The 13,655-nt window shown below is 40.7% G+C and overlaps 1 long non-coding RNA gene across 2 annotated transcripts in view; it reads right to left on the reverse strand.

Annotated features, from left to right (window-relative positions):
- The window catches only part of LOC106021435, a 261,306-nt gene that overhangs the window by 90,926 nt on the left and 156,725 nt on the right, over window positions 1-13,655 (reverse strand). For both annotated transcript variants that reach the window (XR_005874869.1, XR_005874870.1), the window contains exon 3: window positions 440-540. This is a non-coding gene — a long non-coding RNA (uncharacterized LOC106021435). The remainder of the gene's footprint in view (window positions 1-439; window positions 541-13,655) is intronic.

Consider the following 13,655-nt stretch of genomic DNA (forward strand, 5'->3'; position numbering starts at 1 on the left):
AAATAGTATCTTTAGGACTAGAGAGATGGCTTAGAAGCTGAGTACTTGCTGCTCCTCCAGAGGACCTAAGTAAGATCCTAGCACTCACATTGGGCAGCTCACAACCACCTATAACTCCCCTTCCAGAAGATCTGGCACCCTCTTCTTGTCTCTTCTGACATGTGCACTCACATGTTCACACCCCTTACACACACACACACACACACACACACACACACATACATACACACACTCACTCACTCACGGAGAGAGTAAGTGTGTCATCTATATGTTAGAACTTTCTACTATCTCTATCCCCAAACTCTCCTGAACTCTAAACTTACAACTTCCCAGGGCTGGGGAGAGGGTTCAGTCAGTAAAGTGATTTTTCTGCACCATCATTATGTTCTGAGTTCAGATGACCAGCACCCATATAAAATCCAGGCATGTAATCATGTACCTGTAATCTTAAAGCTTAAAAGATGGAGATAGGAGGATCTCTGGAGCTTTGCTGACACCTGATCTTGTCTAATTTCTGAGGTCCATGTTCAGTGAGACAGTCTGAAAAAATAAGTTAAAAGGTGATTAATGAAGACACTCATTGTCAAAATCTGGAACACATACATAAACACATACACGTGGATATCCCACATAGCAAATTGCTTAATGAATAGATAAATACACACGTACATAAAACTACACCCTTGGCTATGTCACTTAGGTGAAATTTTACATTGTGTAAATACAAACCCATGATTCTAATTCTCCCCTGATCCCATTTGTCCCCACCTTTTCTCACCCTTGACTACTTTTCACTTCACAGAAAATAGCCAGTACATAGTGGGGTACTGTGTCTGTCTTCATTCTTAGATGTTCAGACTCCTATCCTTTAGCAGGGTTGGCAGGCTATACAACTGCCCTATATCAGCTCTCCCATTTGCAATCTTATTCAAGTTATTCTTTCCACATTACTGGGGTCTCCCCAACTCTGGTCCACCCCTGGGTTGTGCTCCACCCCTAAAAAGTCTTCCTTTGCTCCTCCATGAATATGGCTGTTGTGGTCTCTTCACCCCTTCCTGACTCCACTGAGTCCTTTCTTATCAGGGACTCCTTTCCTGGTCATCCTTGGCCAAGATCATTCATATTCATTTTCTATGTATATTAAACAACAGATGACCATAAAGTTAATGGCATAAAACAGCATGCATTGGTTTTTATTTTTCAGTCATTAAGACAGGGAAGCCATATCATTTGTAGGAAAATGAATGAAATTGGAGCCAATCATCTTAAGTGAATTAAGCCAGTCTTAGGAAGATAAATATCATGGATTTTTTCCTCATTTGTTGTTCCAAGATTTTATACAGTCACATAAAATCATGTATATATATATGCATATGTTAAATAAAATTAGCAGTAAATTTGTCTAGGGAAAGAAATGTAACTAAGAGGGAGAATGAAAAATGAGACTAGGAAGAATATGTTCAATTATAATATATACCTGTATAAAAATGTTTTAAGTAATAATTTTTTAATTACAAAATACAATAAAACCATGCATTTAGTTGTCCAGTTTCTGCTCAAGTACAGCTAAGTTAGGTTCTCTGTTCAAGTTCACACAAGGGTACAACCAAGTGGACTGTGTCTTTCTCTAAAATCTAGAGTTGAAAGAATCTATCTCTCTCTAAAATCTAGAGTTGAAAGAATCTATCTCCAAACCTAGGTACAGCCTTGGAGACATTTGCTCCTTGCATCTATGTGACTGGGTCCCTGCTTCATTGGTAACAGGGAGGTGAGGATGTGCTTAGCTTGTATGGCCTGTTCTTGGGTCCTTTCCTTGTGATCCCTTCCACAATGGAGCTATTTGCTTCATAGAGAACAGCACGATTAATTTCTCAATAACTTCATGTTGGTTATGGTTCCTCTCTAAGGGGCTTTACCAGAAGAAATCAGTGTCACCCAAGACAACCTTTCTTTGAGCTAATTCAAAAGCAACTAACTTGAGAACCTTAAGCCCATCTTTGGTCTCCTCTCCTACAGCACACAGCATCACATAATCACAGAAATACCTTCTCACCATATATGCAGATGCCAGTCTCAGAGTGAAGATTCAAGGAGTGATGTTCTAGGAGTATGGCCATGGAACTATAGACACCATCTTAGAATTCTGCCTCCTACAACATACCTGGTGAAACCTTTATTTTAATGTTCTTTGCCCCCCTGGAACATCAGATTTATTTCTTCAAAGAAAAATGGAAGATGTCTTAGAACAAAGACTTTGTATTGCTTACTATTATCTCCTGAACAACTGGAACCATACCTAAGTGACATATAATCCAAACTCAATCCATATTAAATATGTGTTGAATGAATTTAGGCATGAATCTCTTCACATCACAAGAAGTTCAGTATCTTCTCTCATATGGTTTGTGATCTCAGTCATATGACAGTCGGCTTCAGTAAATGTTTATTGAATGATACCTCTTTGTCCATCACTTGAATACATTGTAATTAATCCACACAATAAGACTTTCTAAATCACACAATCTCTTCTGAACCTGGTTGGTAGGAAATTGGCTTTCAGGCATACTTTAGGGAATGCAATATTCATGTAGTGGGGAGTAAGCATTTCTCTAGCTGAAGCTCTGTTTCATAATTAAACCCCTCCTCAGCTTTAGATGAGCCCATATTCACATGGTTATACCCACATATATATACACACATGCCTGCACAGGTCCATTCTACTTTCCCTTAAAGATCTGTGTGGTCACAGGACTAAGGTTAAAACCAATGGAAGAAATAATAGACATGACTTGATCACTTGCCCTTAAGTTGTCTCTTTCCCTTCATAGCACTAGAATACAGACATGGAAGTGAGTCAAACTCAGCAGTTTAGGGCAGGACCACAAACTTAGGGTTGGCCAGTCTTCAAACAGCCCATGGGTAGAATTCATGAGTCCCGAAATTGTTCGGGAAAAGTTGTGATTTTCTATAATCTACTGTTGAAATTCAGAATTTTCTTTACTTGAGTGTTGATAAACAACAAGCCACAAAAATAATCACAGTGTCTGATAGATATTATCATTAGAAATCAGATATGTTCTTAGAACCTTTTTAGGTAGCAGTACCTCTTATGGATCCCAGAATCTTGTGTCTGCCAGGCAAGTACTCTACCACTGAGATACATCTCCCTGTGCTGCCAAAAAAGATCATAGATACTTTCATGTAATGTTATAACTACACAGGATCTTGAAAATGTTGATGCTCATCAATATGCTGAATCTGAAGGACTTATTGAACACACCAGTTCTCTTTATCAATAAGAAATCATATATATATTATCACATCACAGGTTTGTCTTTTAAGATTGTGGTCACTGCACTTCATTATCATTTCCTGTGAGGCTTTTTTCATTATTCATTTAAAACCATTTATATAGACAGAGTGCAGATTTCCTCCAGATTTCCCAATGCATCCATGACAGAAGATTCAAAGGTCCTACTCTAACAAATGGTGAGGTATCACTAAAGATGGACTATGGATCCCTAAATGGTACAGAGATGCTTATCAAACATGGATAGTTAATGGACTTTCGGATGCTTTGAACAAGAAAGAGAAGATAAGAGGTTTTAATTAATATGAACCTCTATATCCTGAAGTCTGTGTCATAACATCCAACCATAAGCTTCAGCATCAGTGTTTGCTCTAAGTCCTGTGGCGCTGTGATAAACAACATACTCAGGAAAAGCCTCTGAAGGATTCATAGAGGAGAGAGAGTTCATTGTTTAAATCCATATGGTTCCCAGAAGACCTGTGGTCCCCAAGCAATAGCTCCTAAGGTTTGGTTAACTCATCGCCAGCCCCATCAGGAAGCCAGGTAACCCTACTGAAATAGAGTAGAGCACTGTTCCCAATCATTTAAAACATACAAAACTCCAATTTCTTGTGTAAGAAGAAATCCTCTAAAGGGATTCTATGCTATTTAGCTTTACTTCTACCACCCCAATTCAACAATTTCCCTCTACTTCCCCCATCCCCTGAAATGACAAAAAATAATTATCTGCAATGATCAGAGAACTTGAAAATGAATCGGCTGACGGTTACCTGAAAACTTCCCTTTTTGTCATCTCCACATCTCCTGTGTTCCACAGGCCAAGAACACAAAATTCAGATTTCCATCTAGCATTGAGAGTAAAGAAAGCATCCTCTTGCAGCAAAGGAAAGGGTTATCTCTAATTGAACTATGTGATGGAGTTGCAGAAATCTAAGCACTCAACTTTCTGAACCTACATGGAGAAGTATTAAAAGGGGAGGGAGGACTGGAGATTGAAGAGAATAGCTAGAGATGAGATGAAAACAAAGATAATTGACTGCATATAGAAAAACCATGTTAAAGGGAAAACCGAACCTGGCAACATCATTGAAATTTAAGACACCAAACAAATAAGGATTTCTCTGGGTAGAGACATGGCGTTGTCACAGAAGACAATAGCTTTGAAATAAGCTAGATTTGAGATTGAATAGAAAACCCAGCAGGAAATTCCCAAGAAGCGTGGAATATTTATAGAGGTCAAGAGAATGAAGAAACGCAACAAAATAGACAAATAAAAAGGAAAAAGACAGAAGACCACCTGAAGTGCACTGGAAATGCTCCTGTTGAGAAAGCAGAAAGGAGACAATGAAGAAATGAAAAATAAATTTCAGAAACTTCCGTACCACAGAGAGCATGGGTGGAAGTAGCTTTAGTCAAATGAACAGTGAAACAAAAGATCAAAACCAAGCAAAGGGCAATGGGTTTTATGATTTAAAACAAAAAGACAGATGGTTAGAAAATAGCTTACTAATAATAGATAGATAGCCATGTAAATAAGATACCCTGAGGTGCAGATATTTGCCAGAATACGGACTGAATGAATTATTTTCAGGGCTATAAGAGAATCCTAATCACCCTTAACACATTTTTTTTCACAATTTATGGCAATTCTACTACAAAAAGTATATGTCTACTTTCTATTTATAGTCACAAAATGTGACTATTATTATTTGAAAAATATCTACATCCCAAAAGGTATCATTCCAAGGCAAATGGACTTAGAATTACTAAATGTATGTCATCAATTGAAAACCATGAAGAATTCTGATTTTCATTTCACTTATCAGCAAACTACATGTATTAGATATAGCTGGTCTAACTATATAAAGCACTTCCCCCAAGCTGTTGGGAATGAAGGCATTTCTCTCCATTCCCATTCTACATTGAAGGGATAATATAATTCCTATTTAGGGCACCAGCTAAGCTCAAAAAAGCTCTTCTACAATGGAATCAGTGGAAAGATACAAAAACCATCTCACAGATGAGTGATACCTAATGGACCCTCAACTTTAATTCTGAGACATGAACCCAAATGAGAGAGCTGGAGAGAGAAAGAGAGAGGGGGGGAGGGAGGGGGAGAGGGAGAGAGAGAAGAAAATGCAAGTTTTATCAGAGACTGGAGCAAACCAGGGTGCACAAATTTACACAGGGAAAATTATGTAATTATCAATGTCCTCATACCCTGTCCGAGGGTGAGCATGAATAAAATATTAACAGGAACTGCACCAATTAAATATTGAGGTGCTGAATGTCAGTGCTTACCACAATGACAGCCTTTTACACTCATCAGCTATTTTCCTACAAAAAGATTTGTCAAGACGAGGGGGGGAATACATAATACAGGAACAACAAAAAACTAAACTAAACTAAAAAGCATCTTTGTCCCCACCGTTAGTTCCCCAAGGAAAACAATGACAAATTTAGCTTACACTCCACTTTCCTAACATCTGCTAATTTGAGGCATTACCACAGTGACATGAATTTTTCAGCTTCCTTCCAGATATCTGGTAGCGTTTAATGCACAAGCTCCATTTCCATGTTCTATTTTCACTGAAATCAATTCTACCATTGTTGGCTTTGAGGTCAGAGCTTCAGCAGTGGATGGCACTGGGCAGACTCTCAAAAGACACAAGGTACAGTGAGGGAATCTTTGTGACGACCTTCTCATAGTGCCCAGGTGGTTACTCTCCATCCTTTTACCATCTCAGTCTCTGGACTACAGTCCATCCACACTCAGCCACCAGTCCATTTTGCTGAACTTAAGTTGCTTCCTTGCCCTGCCCCCATTTGACTTAGCATCTATCCTTCCCTAAAATCCCAAAATAGAACAAACACTACCCCTGCTGTTTCCCCAATGGCCAATACCCTCTCCTTATAATTTCTACTTTCTTTGGTCAGTTCATAGTAGATGGAAGTCAAGATCTTGTCTGGCCTCATCAAGCATAACCATTGGCTATGTTGCTGAATACCCACTAACAATCGCATGATGGTGTTGGGAAAAAGTCGCCTTAATTCTCAGGGAGACCTTACTTATCAATACATTTCCATAGTCCTCCTTTTCTTCTCAGCAACCCTTCTTTGCAGCAGTCTTCAGAGAAAACCTCCATGGCTGGGATATCAATCCTGGAAGCCATGATTAATTAAACAAAGATCCCAGTGGTAACATGGGGAAATTCCTTATGAGTTGTTGGTCAGGTACATTCCACTGGCATCGCTTCCCAAACAACACAAGCTATTGATACTGCTCTTGGTTGCCCATTAGAACTAGACAGTAAGACACTATTGCTGAAAACACCACATGCCTTGGTTGCAGGAAACTGAGAAATCAAGCCAGGACTATGCTGGGAACCTCCTTTCTGTGACTAGCTTTACGAGTGCCAGAAGGTTCTATGCAGGTCACGAGCAAAAAAAGTCACTGGTGATCTTATCCATCTGTGGACATTATATGCTATAATATTGACTACCAGGCAAGATGTGCCCACTGGTGCAATAGTGGCATAACTGTTATGAAGGTAACTAACTGTATTATGATGGGATCCAAAGCCTGCTCTGCAGAAGGCAATTCGTGCCTGCTATTGTGCATCATCAAAGGCCATGGTTGAGAAAGTCAGAAGCACTAGAAAGGAGTTTACTATTATTGTTCTGCTAAATAGATATGTACCACACTCTCTCCTAAATATTTGTGTATGCCTGAAAACAAGTTCTACTCTCAGACTTAACCAGAGAAGTCTCTCTTTCAGTGAATGGTTGAATATAGAGATTCATGGATATTCAAGGGGCTGAGCATGAGTGAACATAGAGTGACCATCCATAAAAAGTACATTGATACCAACTCCTCTGAGTCTCAGGATACATCACAGGAAAGAAAGGAGAAAGAATATAAGAGCTAGAGGATATGAAGGACATCTGTAAAAGATTGTGTTCTTGACATGACATGGTCAGTGTAATCAGGAACTCACACAGATGCAGTTGTGCCCAGGCCTGTCAAAATTCACTCAAGGGTAGGAGAGTGAGTCATGAGGCCCTGATCGTCCCCCAAGTACTATTAGTTGTAGATGGCCACTGGGAGAGAAAGGGCCATTGCCTTCAGAGGTGTAGCCATTGGTACGTTCCTCATGCTACAGTGGATATGTCATGCTGACTAGTACACAGAGGTCTTCTAAGGTCTTAATGACAAGAGTAGAGTGAGATAGAGAGAGCAGTAGTAAGTGAGGTCAGAATGCATTGTGTACATGTTGGAAATCATCAAAGAATAATTTTTAAAAAAGGACTTCCATTTGTAAACCAAGGGAAATATTGAATATACAGGAAAATTACTAAGAATAGAACCTATAGAAGAGCATTTCACAACTTTGTTGACAAGTATTTATTAAAAACTGGTACCTAAAGTCATAGAATATAAATTGAGTTACATTTTGTTAATGCCCATGAAGAGCTTCATTTTTCTCATATTTTCTCATAACTCTGTGAGACCCCCTTGTTTAGAATCTACCTGACAGAATAATCAGAACCACAGTCCAAAACCTAGATACATTTTGTATATTCTGTATGTTCACAGTGACAGAAAATTGCATACATCCTAGAGGATTCTATAAAGATGAATGTCTGGGAAAATGTAAGAAAGCCATGATTGTAATCCTAGGATTAACAAAACCTGTCTCCTGGCTAACTCCTTTACTGCAGTTTCCCAGTTTTGAGATAATGCATGGGAAGTCTGCCTTCTCTTCCATTTCTCATTCCCGCAGGCCAGGGTAGGGATCATTCTCTCTGTGGCCTGCAGCCCTACAGCGCTGTCCTGAATCACAGCCGGCCATATGGATTTTTAGTTCTGAATCTGCAGTATGTACCGTCTCATCTCTCAGAAGCCAGATATTGATCCCTGTCGCACTGGGGCTGCACAAACTGGATTGCCTGAATTCAGGGGATTTTTTTAAAGGGACAAATTCAGTAAATTAAATGGAGTGGACGTGTTTTTCTCTTATATGCTGTACCAAATCGCAAGTTTGACTGCGCCACTGTTTGCTTTCTGTCTCGGTTTTCTGCTGACAGAGAAATCTACAATGCAAAATGGTATTAAAAGAAGCCACTTTTCGATGGCTCATCAAGTCAACCCTGCCATGTGCCCCAGGCAAGCTCTGAAAATGAGAAGGAGTGCAGCTTGATGGCTGATTCACAGGTCAGCAAGAAAACATCTCAGATGCTGCCCCTATGGTCAGCCACATACTAAGTCGGCAAATACTTGCTGGTTTCATCCTGGTGTGCCAGGTACAGGAGATGACACAGGCTTTGTGCCTATCCTCTGAGGCTTCAGGCCCACAAGGAAAGGACCTGAAATAGTCACTTTGATTGAGACTAGAGGACATAAAACATGTTGCAGGGTTCAGGTTGAGATTTATCATTTAAGCTGAGTAACCACAACAATAGATGGTTGAATAGGTCATTGGAACCAGAAATGGGGATAGAAAGTACTAACAGAGTACCACATACTGGGGGTCCTGGGATTGAAAAAAAGAGGTCCTTTTGAAAGACTGAGAAAAGAGCTCCACTGATGGAGAAAAAGGAGTAGAAAGAGAAGGAGGAAGAGAAGGATGGGAAGGAAGGAGAAGGGGAAGAGCAGCTGCTGTTGGCTCCGCCACCACAAGAAACTGAACTGGGATGCTAAGTCACTCTGGGTAAAGTATCCTGAGCTTTTTCTTAAATGCAATGAGAATGCATTTGTGTGTCTTATGCGTCTTTTGGTGCCATGAAGATGTTGAGAAGAAAAGTAGAAACTTCTTTCGCCTAGGAGGCTGTTGCCGTCTGACAATTCAGAAATGATGGTGGTGTGGGGTCAGTATTCACAGAGACCAATGGATGATTCTAAATTCACATCAGTACTCTGGATCACACTTCTGCTGCCTAGAATCAAGTACCCAACCAACCCATTCCCATCAACCTCCTATATCCCACCATCCTTTCATACCGTGATTCTATGATGGTGAGAAGACCCAAGAAGGGTATTTTAGAATTTACCTAACATATGTCTAGTATCCATTGGAAAGCAGCCAATTGTGTATCTACATTAAACATGTGCGTTTTCATGTCCGCACAGAATTAGTCCTTGGAGGTACTCCATTATTGGGAAAGAAAGAAACCCATGCTAGCACTCTGCCTAGGAAGACAAAGTGAGCCTACAAATTTCACACTTCATCACCTCCCAGACCCAAGTTCTGTCTCCCTTGGTGTTATCCCCATGATCATGTAAAAATTAAATGGCAGTCAGAACCAAGCCAGGAATTGGGGACTAACTGTTCATCCCACCGGCTTTCATAAAGCCCTGGCCACTTCAGAGCTGAAATGGATGTTGATCACGGGTTCTTAAGAGGATTTTTAAAAGAAAACAAGTAATATGTTCCCTCCTCAATTGTGTGTTTTCTCCAGAAACCTTCTATGAAAGGTTTTTATTATCTGGGTCTGCTTTTTAGATGCGGCTCCTGCCCTGAGTGTATTTGCATTAAGACGCAGGCCTGGTTCTCGTGTCTCCAAGAACAGTGCCCTCTTGCTATTAGTGCATCCGCAGCCCCTCACACTCACAGCAGAACAAGAGGAGTCAAAGCAGATGAAAGGGACCAGATCCATTTGCTTCTAACCAGGCCCCTGAAGAGCCTCTTAGAAGGTCCCGGAGTTACAAATATGTTCATCTTTTCCATTCACAAATACCTTTTTGAAGGCAAAGATGGGCCTATGAAATGGGAAGAAAATAATGTGTGCCTTTTCTACTGCTCCTTCTAGAATCTTCCTTCAAAATGTTCTTATCTGTCAGCCATAAGGCTAGCTTTAGGCATGTCTCATTCATCCCCGGTGTATTTTAACATGTATTTGTTTCCTGCAACTGTGGGTGTGTGTGCCATTTGCCTTTCTTGGGGAAGTTGTGATCAAGGGAAAGAACTTGATGCTCTTGTCTGAGGGACAGACAAAAGCCAGGATATAGTGAGTCACATCTACTGCAGAACGGCATGAGCTTTCACAGAAACTTCCTATTGACCTGGAAACCTTTGCATGAACAGCTGCCAGTTTCCATGACAACCACACCCAGAGCGTCTAGTTATCCCCTTGCACACTGGTTAAGGGAAATGGGACACAATGTGTAATGGGTTTATTTACGCACCTGTGTGGCAAAGGAAATTTCAGAAAAACTACAACTGACCCATACCGTAAAAGACTAAGGTGTTATAGAGCTGATCCTCCAAAGCAGGCATGATGCTGAGGTTCAAAAATGAGTACACACAGACCTAAGTCTTCAGTATGGCTGAATCTGTGTCTCATGTCCATAATGTACTTTTGGGTGTGTCCCAGTTACTAGTTGTAAAGCACACAGGAAGTGTTTAGCAGCCTCTGAGTTTTCCCTTCTTCCTCCCAACACCCTTTCTGCAGTTGTGGACCAGAGACATGATGAAAAAATACATTGAGAGTAAGAAGGAGATTCCTCACCTGAATTCTTCATCAATTTACCTTAATCAAAATACTCTGGGGCTGAGAGACACCCCTCTCCCCATGGGAGATACCCTGATGAGCCATAAAAATATATATTCCAGGAGGATTCTCTCCCCAAAATGTGATGGCTGACATTGTTTTCTTCACACAGAGCACACTGCCCAGTGGTTAGCACAGTCACCCTTGTACTTGGCAGGCACTGACTCTAGTTGAGCTCTAATGTTCAGATAAATCAACCTAACTCTTCACTTCCAGTTTCTTTTTCAGTAAGATGGAAGTGAAAACCATTTCTCCATCTTGTTGGCTTTATGATATTGCATATGTACAATATTGTTGGGGCTGTGAACTGGTGTAGCCACTATGGGAATCAGCATAGAAGTTCCTCAAAAAACTAAGCATAGATAGACCATACGATTTCACTTTTGCGGGGGATAAGAGGCCAAAAACATGTAAACACTGGACCAGACCCCAGTGATGTATAACAAGAGGTATCCTTTGGCCTTGGCTACTAGGAAACTCATTATCAATTTAAGTGAATAACTATAACATGTTACAAATCTCTCAGGTCAGTATGCTTCTGCTCTTTCTCTTGTTCTTTATTTTCTACTAAATTCATGTGTAAAATAACATGGGTTTCTAATTGAACTTTATTCTATATGTTTTGCATCAAATGTCAGGAGAAATTACATCAAAAGTAAGAAAATCAGAAAGAAAGGGAAAATTGACAAATTTTTAAATCACACTTGGAATGTGAAAACAAGTTATTCAGAGCATATTCCAATATAATAAACTAAAGGTTGAATCTTGGCAGTGCCACCTGCCTCTCTCATGAAGCAATATTAAGTGAAAACATACTGCTCACAATGCAAACACAAACAACACACTCTGGGGAAGGACTCCTCAAGCTTGAATCCTTGACCCATCGCTAAGAAGTACTGCCAGTTCTGACCACTCTGCCCTTTGTTTTCCTCATCTGTGTAAAGGGCTCAGAAGCGCTCCTCTCATGAGGTTGTCATAATAACCAAGTGAGTCAATATCTACAAAAGACTGCCAGGTAAGAGCAGATGCCAGTTATCTAGGATTTCCATCATAAAGAACAAAGGGAAGGATGGCTCTGGGCACCAAAAGTCTCCATGTCTGAAGCTAGACAGATCCACAAGGGTATTAGGCAGGGTGGTTTTCTTCCAATTGTTTTTTGGAGGTATGGTAACCAGTGCTACCCCAAATCAAACTTGACACCCACCTCATTCAAAAATTACATACTACTGGTCATTTCATTTACATCCCTGACATTCACTACATGTGATGGGCATCAAAGAAAATTTTTTCTCAAAATCTCACTTAACAACCTGTGATAGTAAATATTTAATTAGATATAATTTAACTGCTCATGTGTCATAGTGATGATTATGATGTGTTTCTTAGGTTTAGTATTTGTCTATGTGTATGTGTTCACAGTTTTCATGTACACATGCTAGTAGACACCAAGGGTCAACCTGACATGTTGTTTGTTAGGAGCCATCACTCTTATTTGCTGCGACATAGTCAGGCTAGACAGGCTGGCCATCAGCACCAGGGACCATCTTGTTTCTGCCTCCCCAGCACTAGGATTATAAATGCACGCCTCTTTGCTCAGCTTTTTGGGACATCCTCACATTTGCACAGCAAACCCTCTACCACTGAACCATCTCCCTGGCCCACAATTAAGAGTTGGATGTGTCTGACATTTAAGCTACCTGAGCACTGTGTGACTTAAATGGGTCCCCAAGTTGCAACTGCCTTCACTTGTTATCTCCCTCTAACTTTACCTAATTGAAAACAAAATTTCAGTCCCAGAATGTTTGCACTTTTTCCTCACTCAAAGAAATCCAAGAGTACATTAAACTCGCCCATCTAGTCAATGTTTTATGTCTCCTCCTCCTCCTCCTCCTCCTCCTCCTCCTCCTCTTCCTCCTCTTTCTCCTCCTCCTCCTCTTCCTCCTCCTCCTCCTCCTCCTGCTCCAATCAACTGTACTGATTTAATAACAACCACACCTGGTCATTGAGACAGCTGTGATGAATACTAGGGGACCTTCCCCAGTTCATTTCAGTCTGGAGAAGACAGGAGACAGCAGAGTCAATGCAGTCTTCAATTCCTGGATAAACTACCGCTCTGAGTCACCATTTCCTTCTCAGACAATTTGCATAACTTGAATATATTTTCCAAGTTCCCTTTAAGCACCTTGTTTTGAAAGGGTGGCACAGGGTGTGCAATCAGAACTTGAAAGATAGATTCTGCCTCTTGATTCCTGCTAAATAATGCAGTTGGAAAGCGACACCAGTGAGACGCCTATGAGCCTAGATTCAGACGGAATTTAATTTCCCAATTCACAGTTCCAAATTCTGGGTGGCAGCAATGTCTAGTTAACTACATACCATGTCCTGCAGGGTGGTGGGTGGGTGCAGCTGGGCAGTGGGAGGCTTCTGGTTTGTGTTGATTGTGTGGCCTGGCCTGAAGAGCCTCCTGGGACCAGCGGTGTTGTGCAAATTAAAGTCGGCCTGGCCTGAAGGTCAGCAGCCATCCTCCAGCAATGACTGGCCGTCCCAGCCCACTGCCCTTGAGAAATTGGTATACTGCAAAACATATTTGCTCGGACACAGAGAGAAAGCGATTCTTCACCTAATTACATCCATTTGGCTTCAGAAACACAGATCCAGTCCCTTTATGAGGAAACAAAGCAAGCAAGAAAGAGACAATTCCACTTTTCTGTTCCTAAAACCTCTGCAGATGTTCTATGGGAAAGCTGTGCAGCTGAAATAAGACGATATGCCAGTGTGCTTTATGAATATACAT

Source organism: Mesocricetus auratus, unplaced genomic scaffold, assembly GCF_017639785.1.
Source record: "Mesocricetus auratus isolate SY011 unplaced genomic scaffold, BCM_Maur_2.0 Super-Scaffold_100691, whole genome shotgun sequence".
NCBI lineage: Eukaryota > Metazoa > Chordata > Mammalia > Rodentia > Cricetidae > Mesocricetus > Mesocricetus auratus.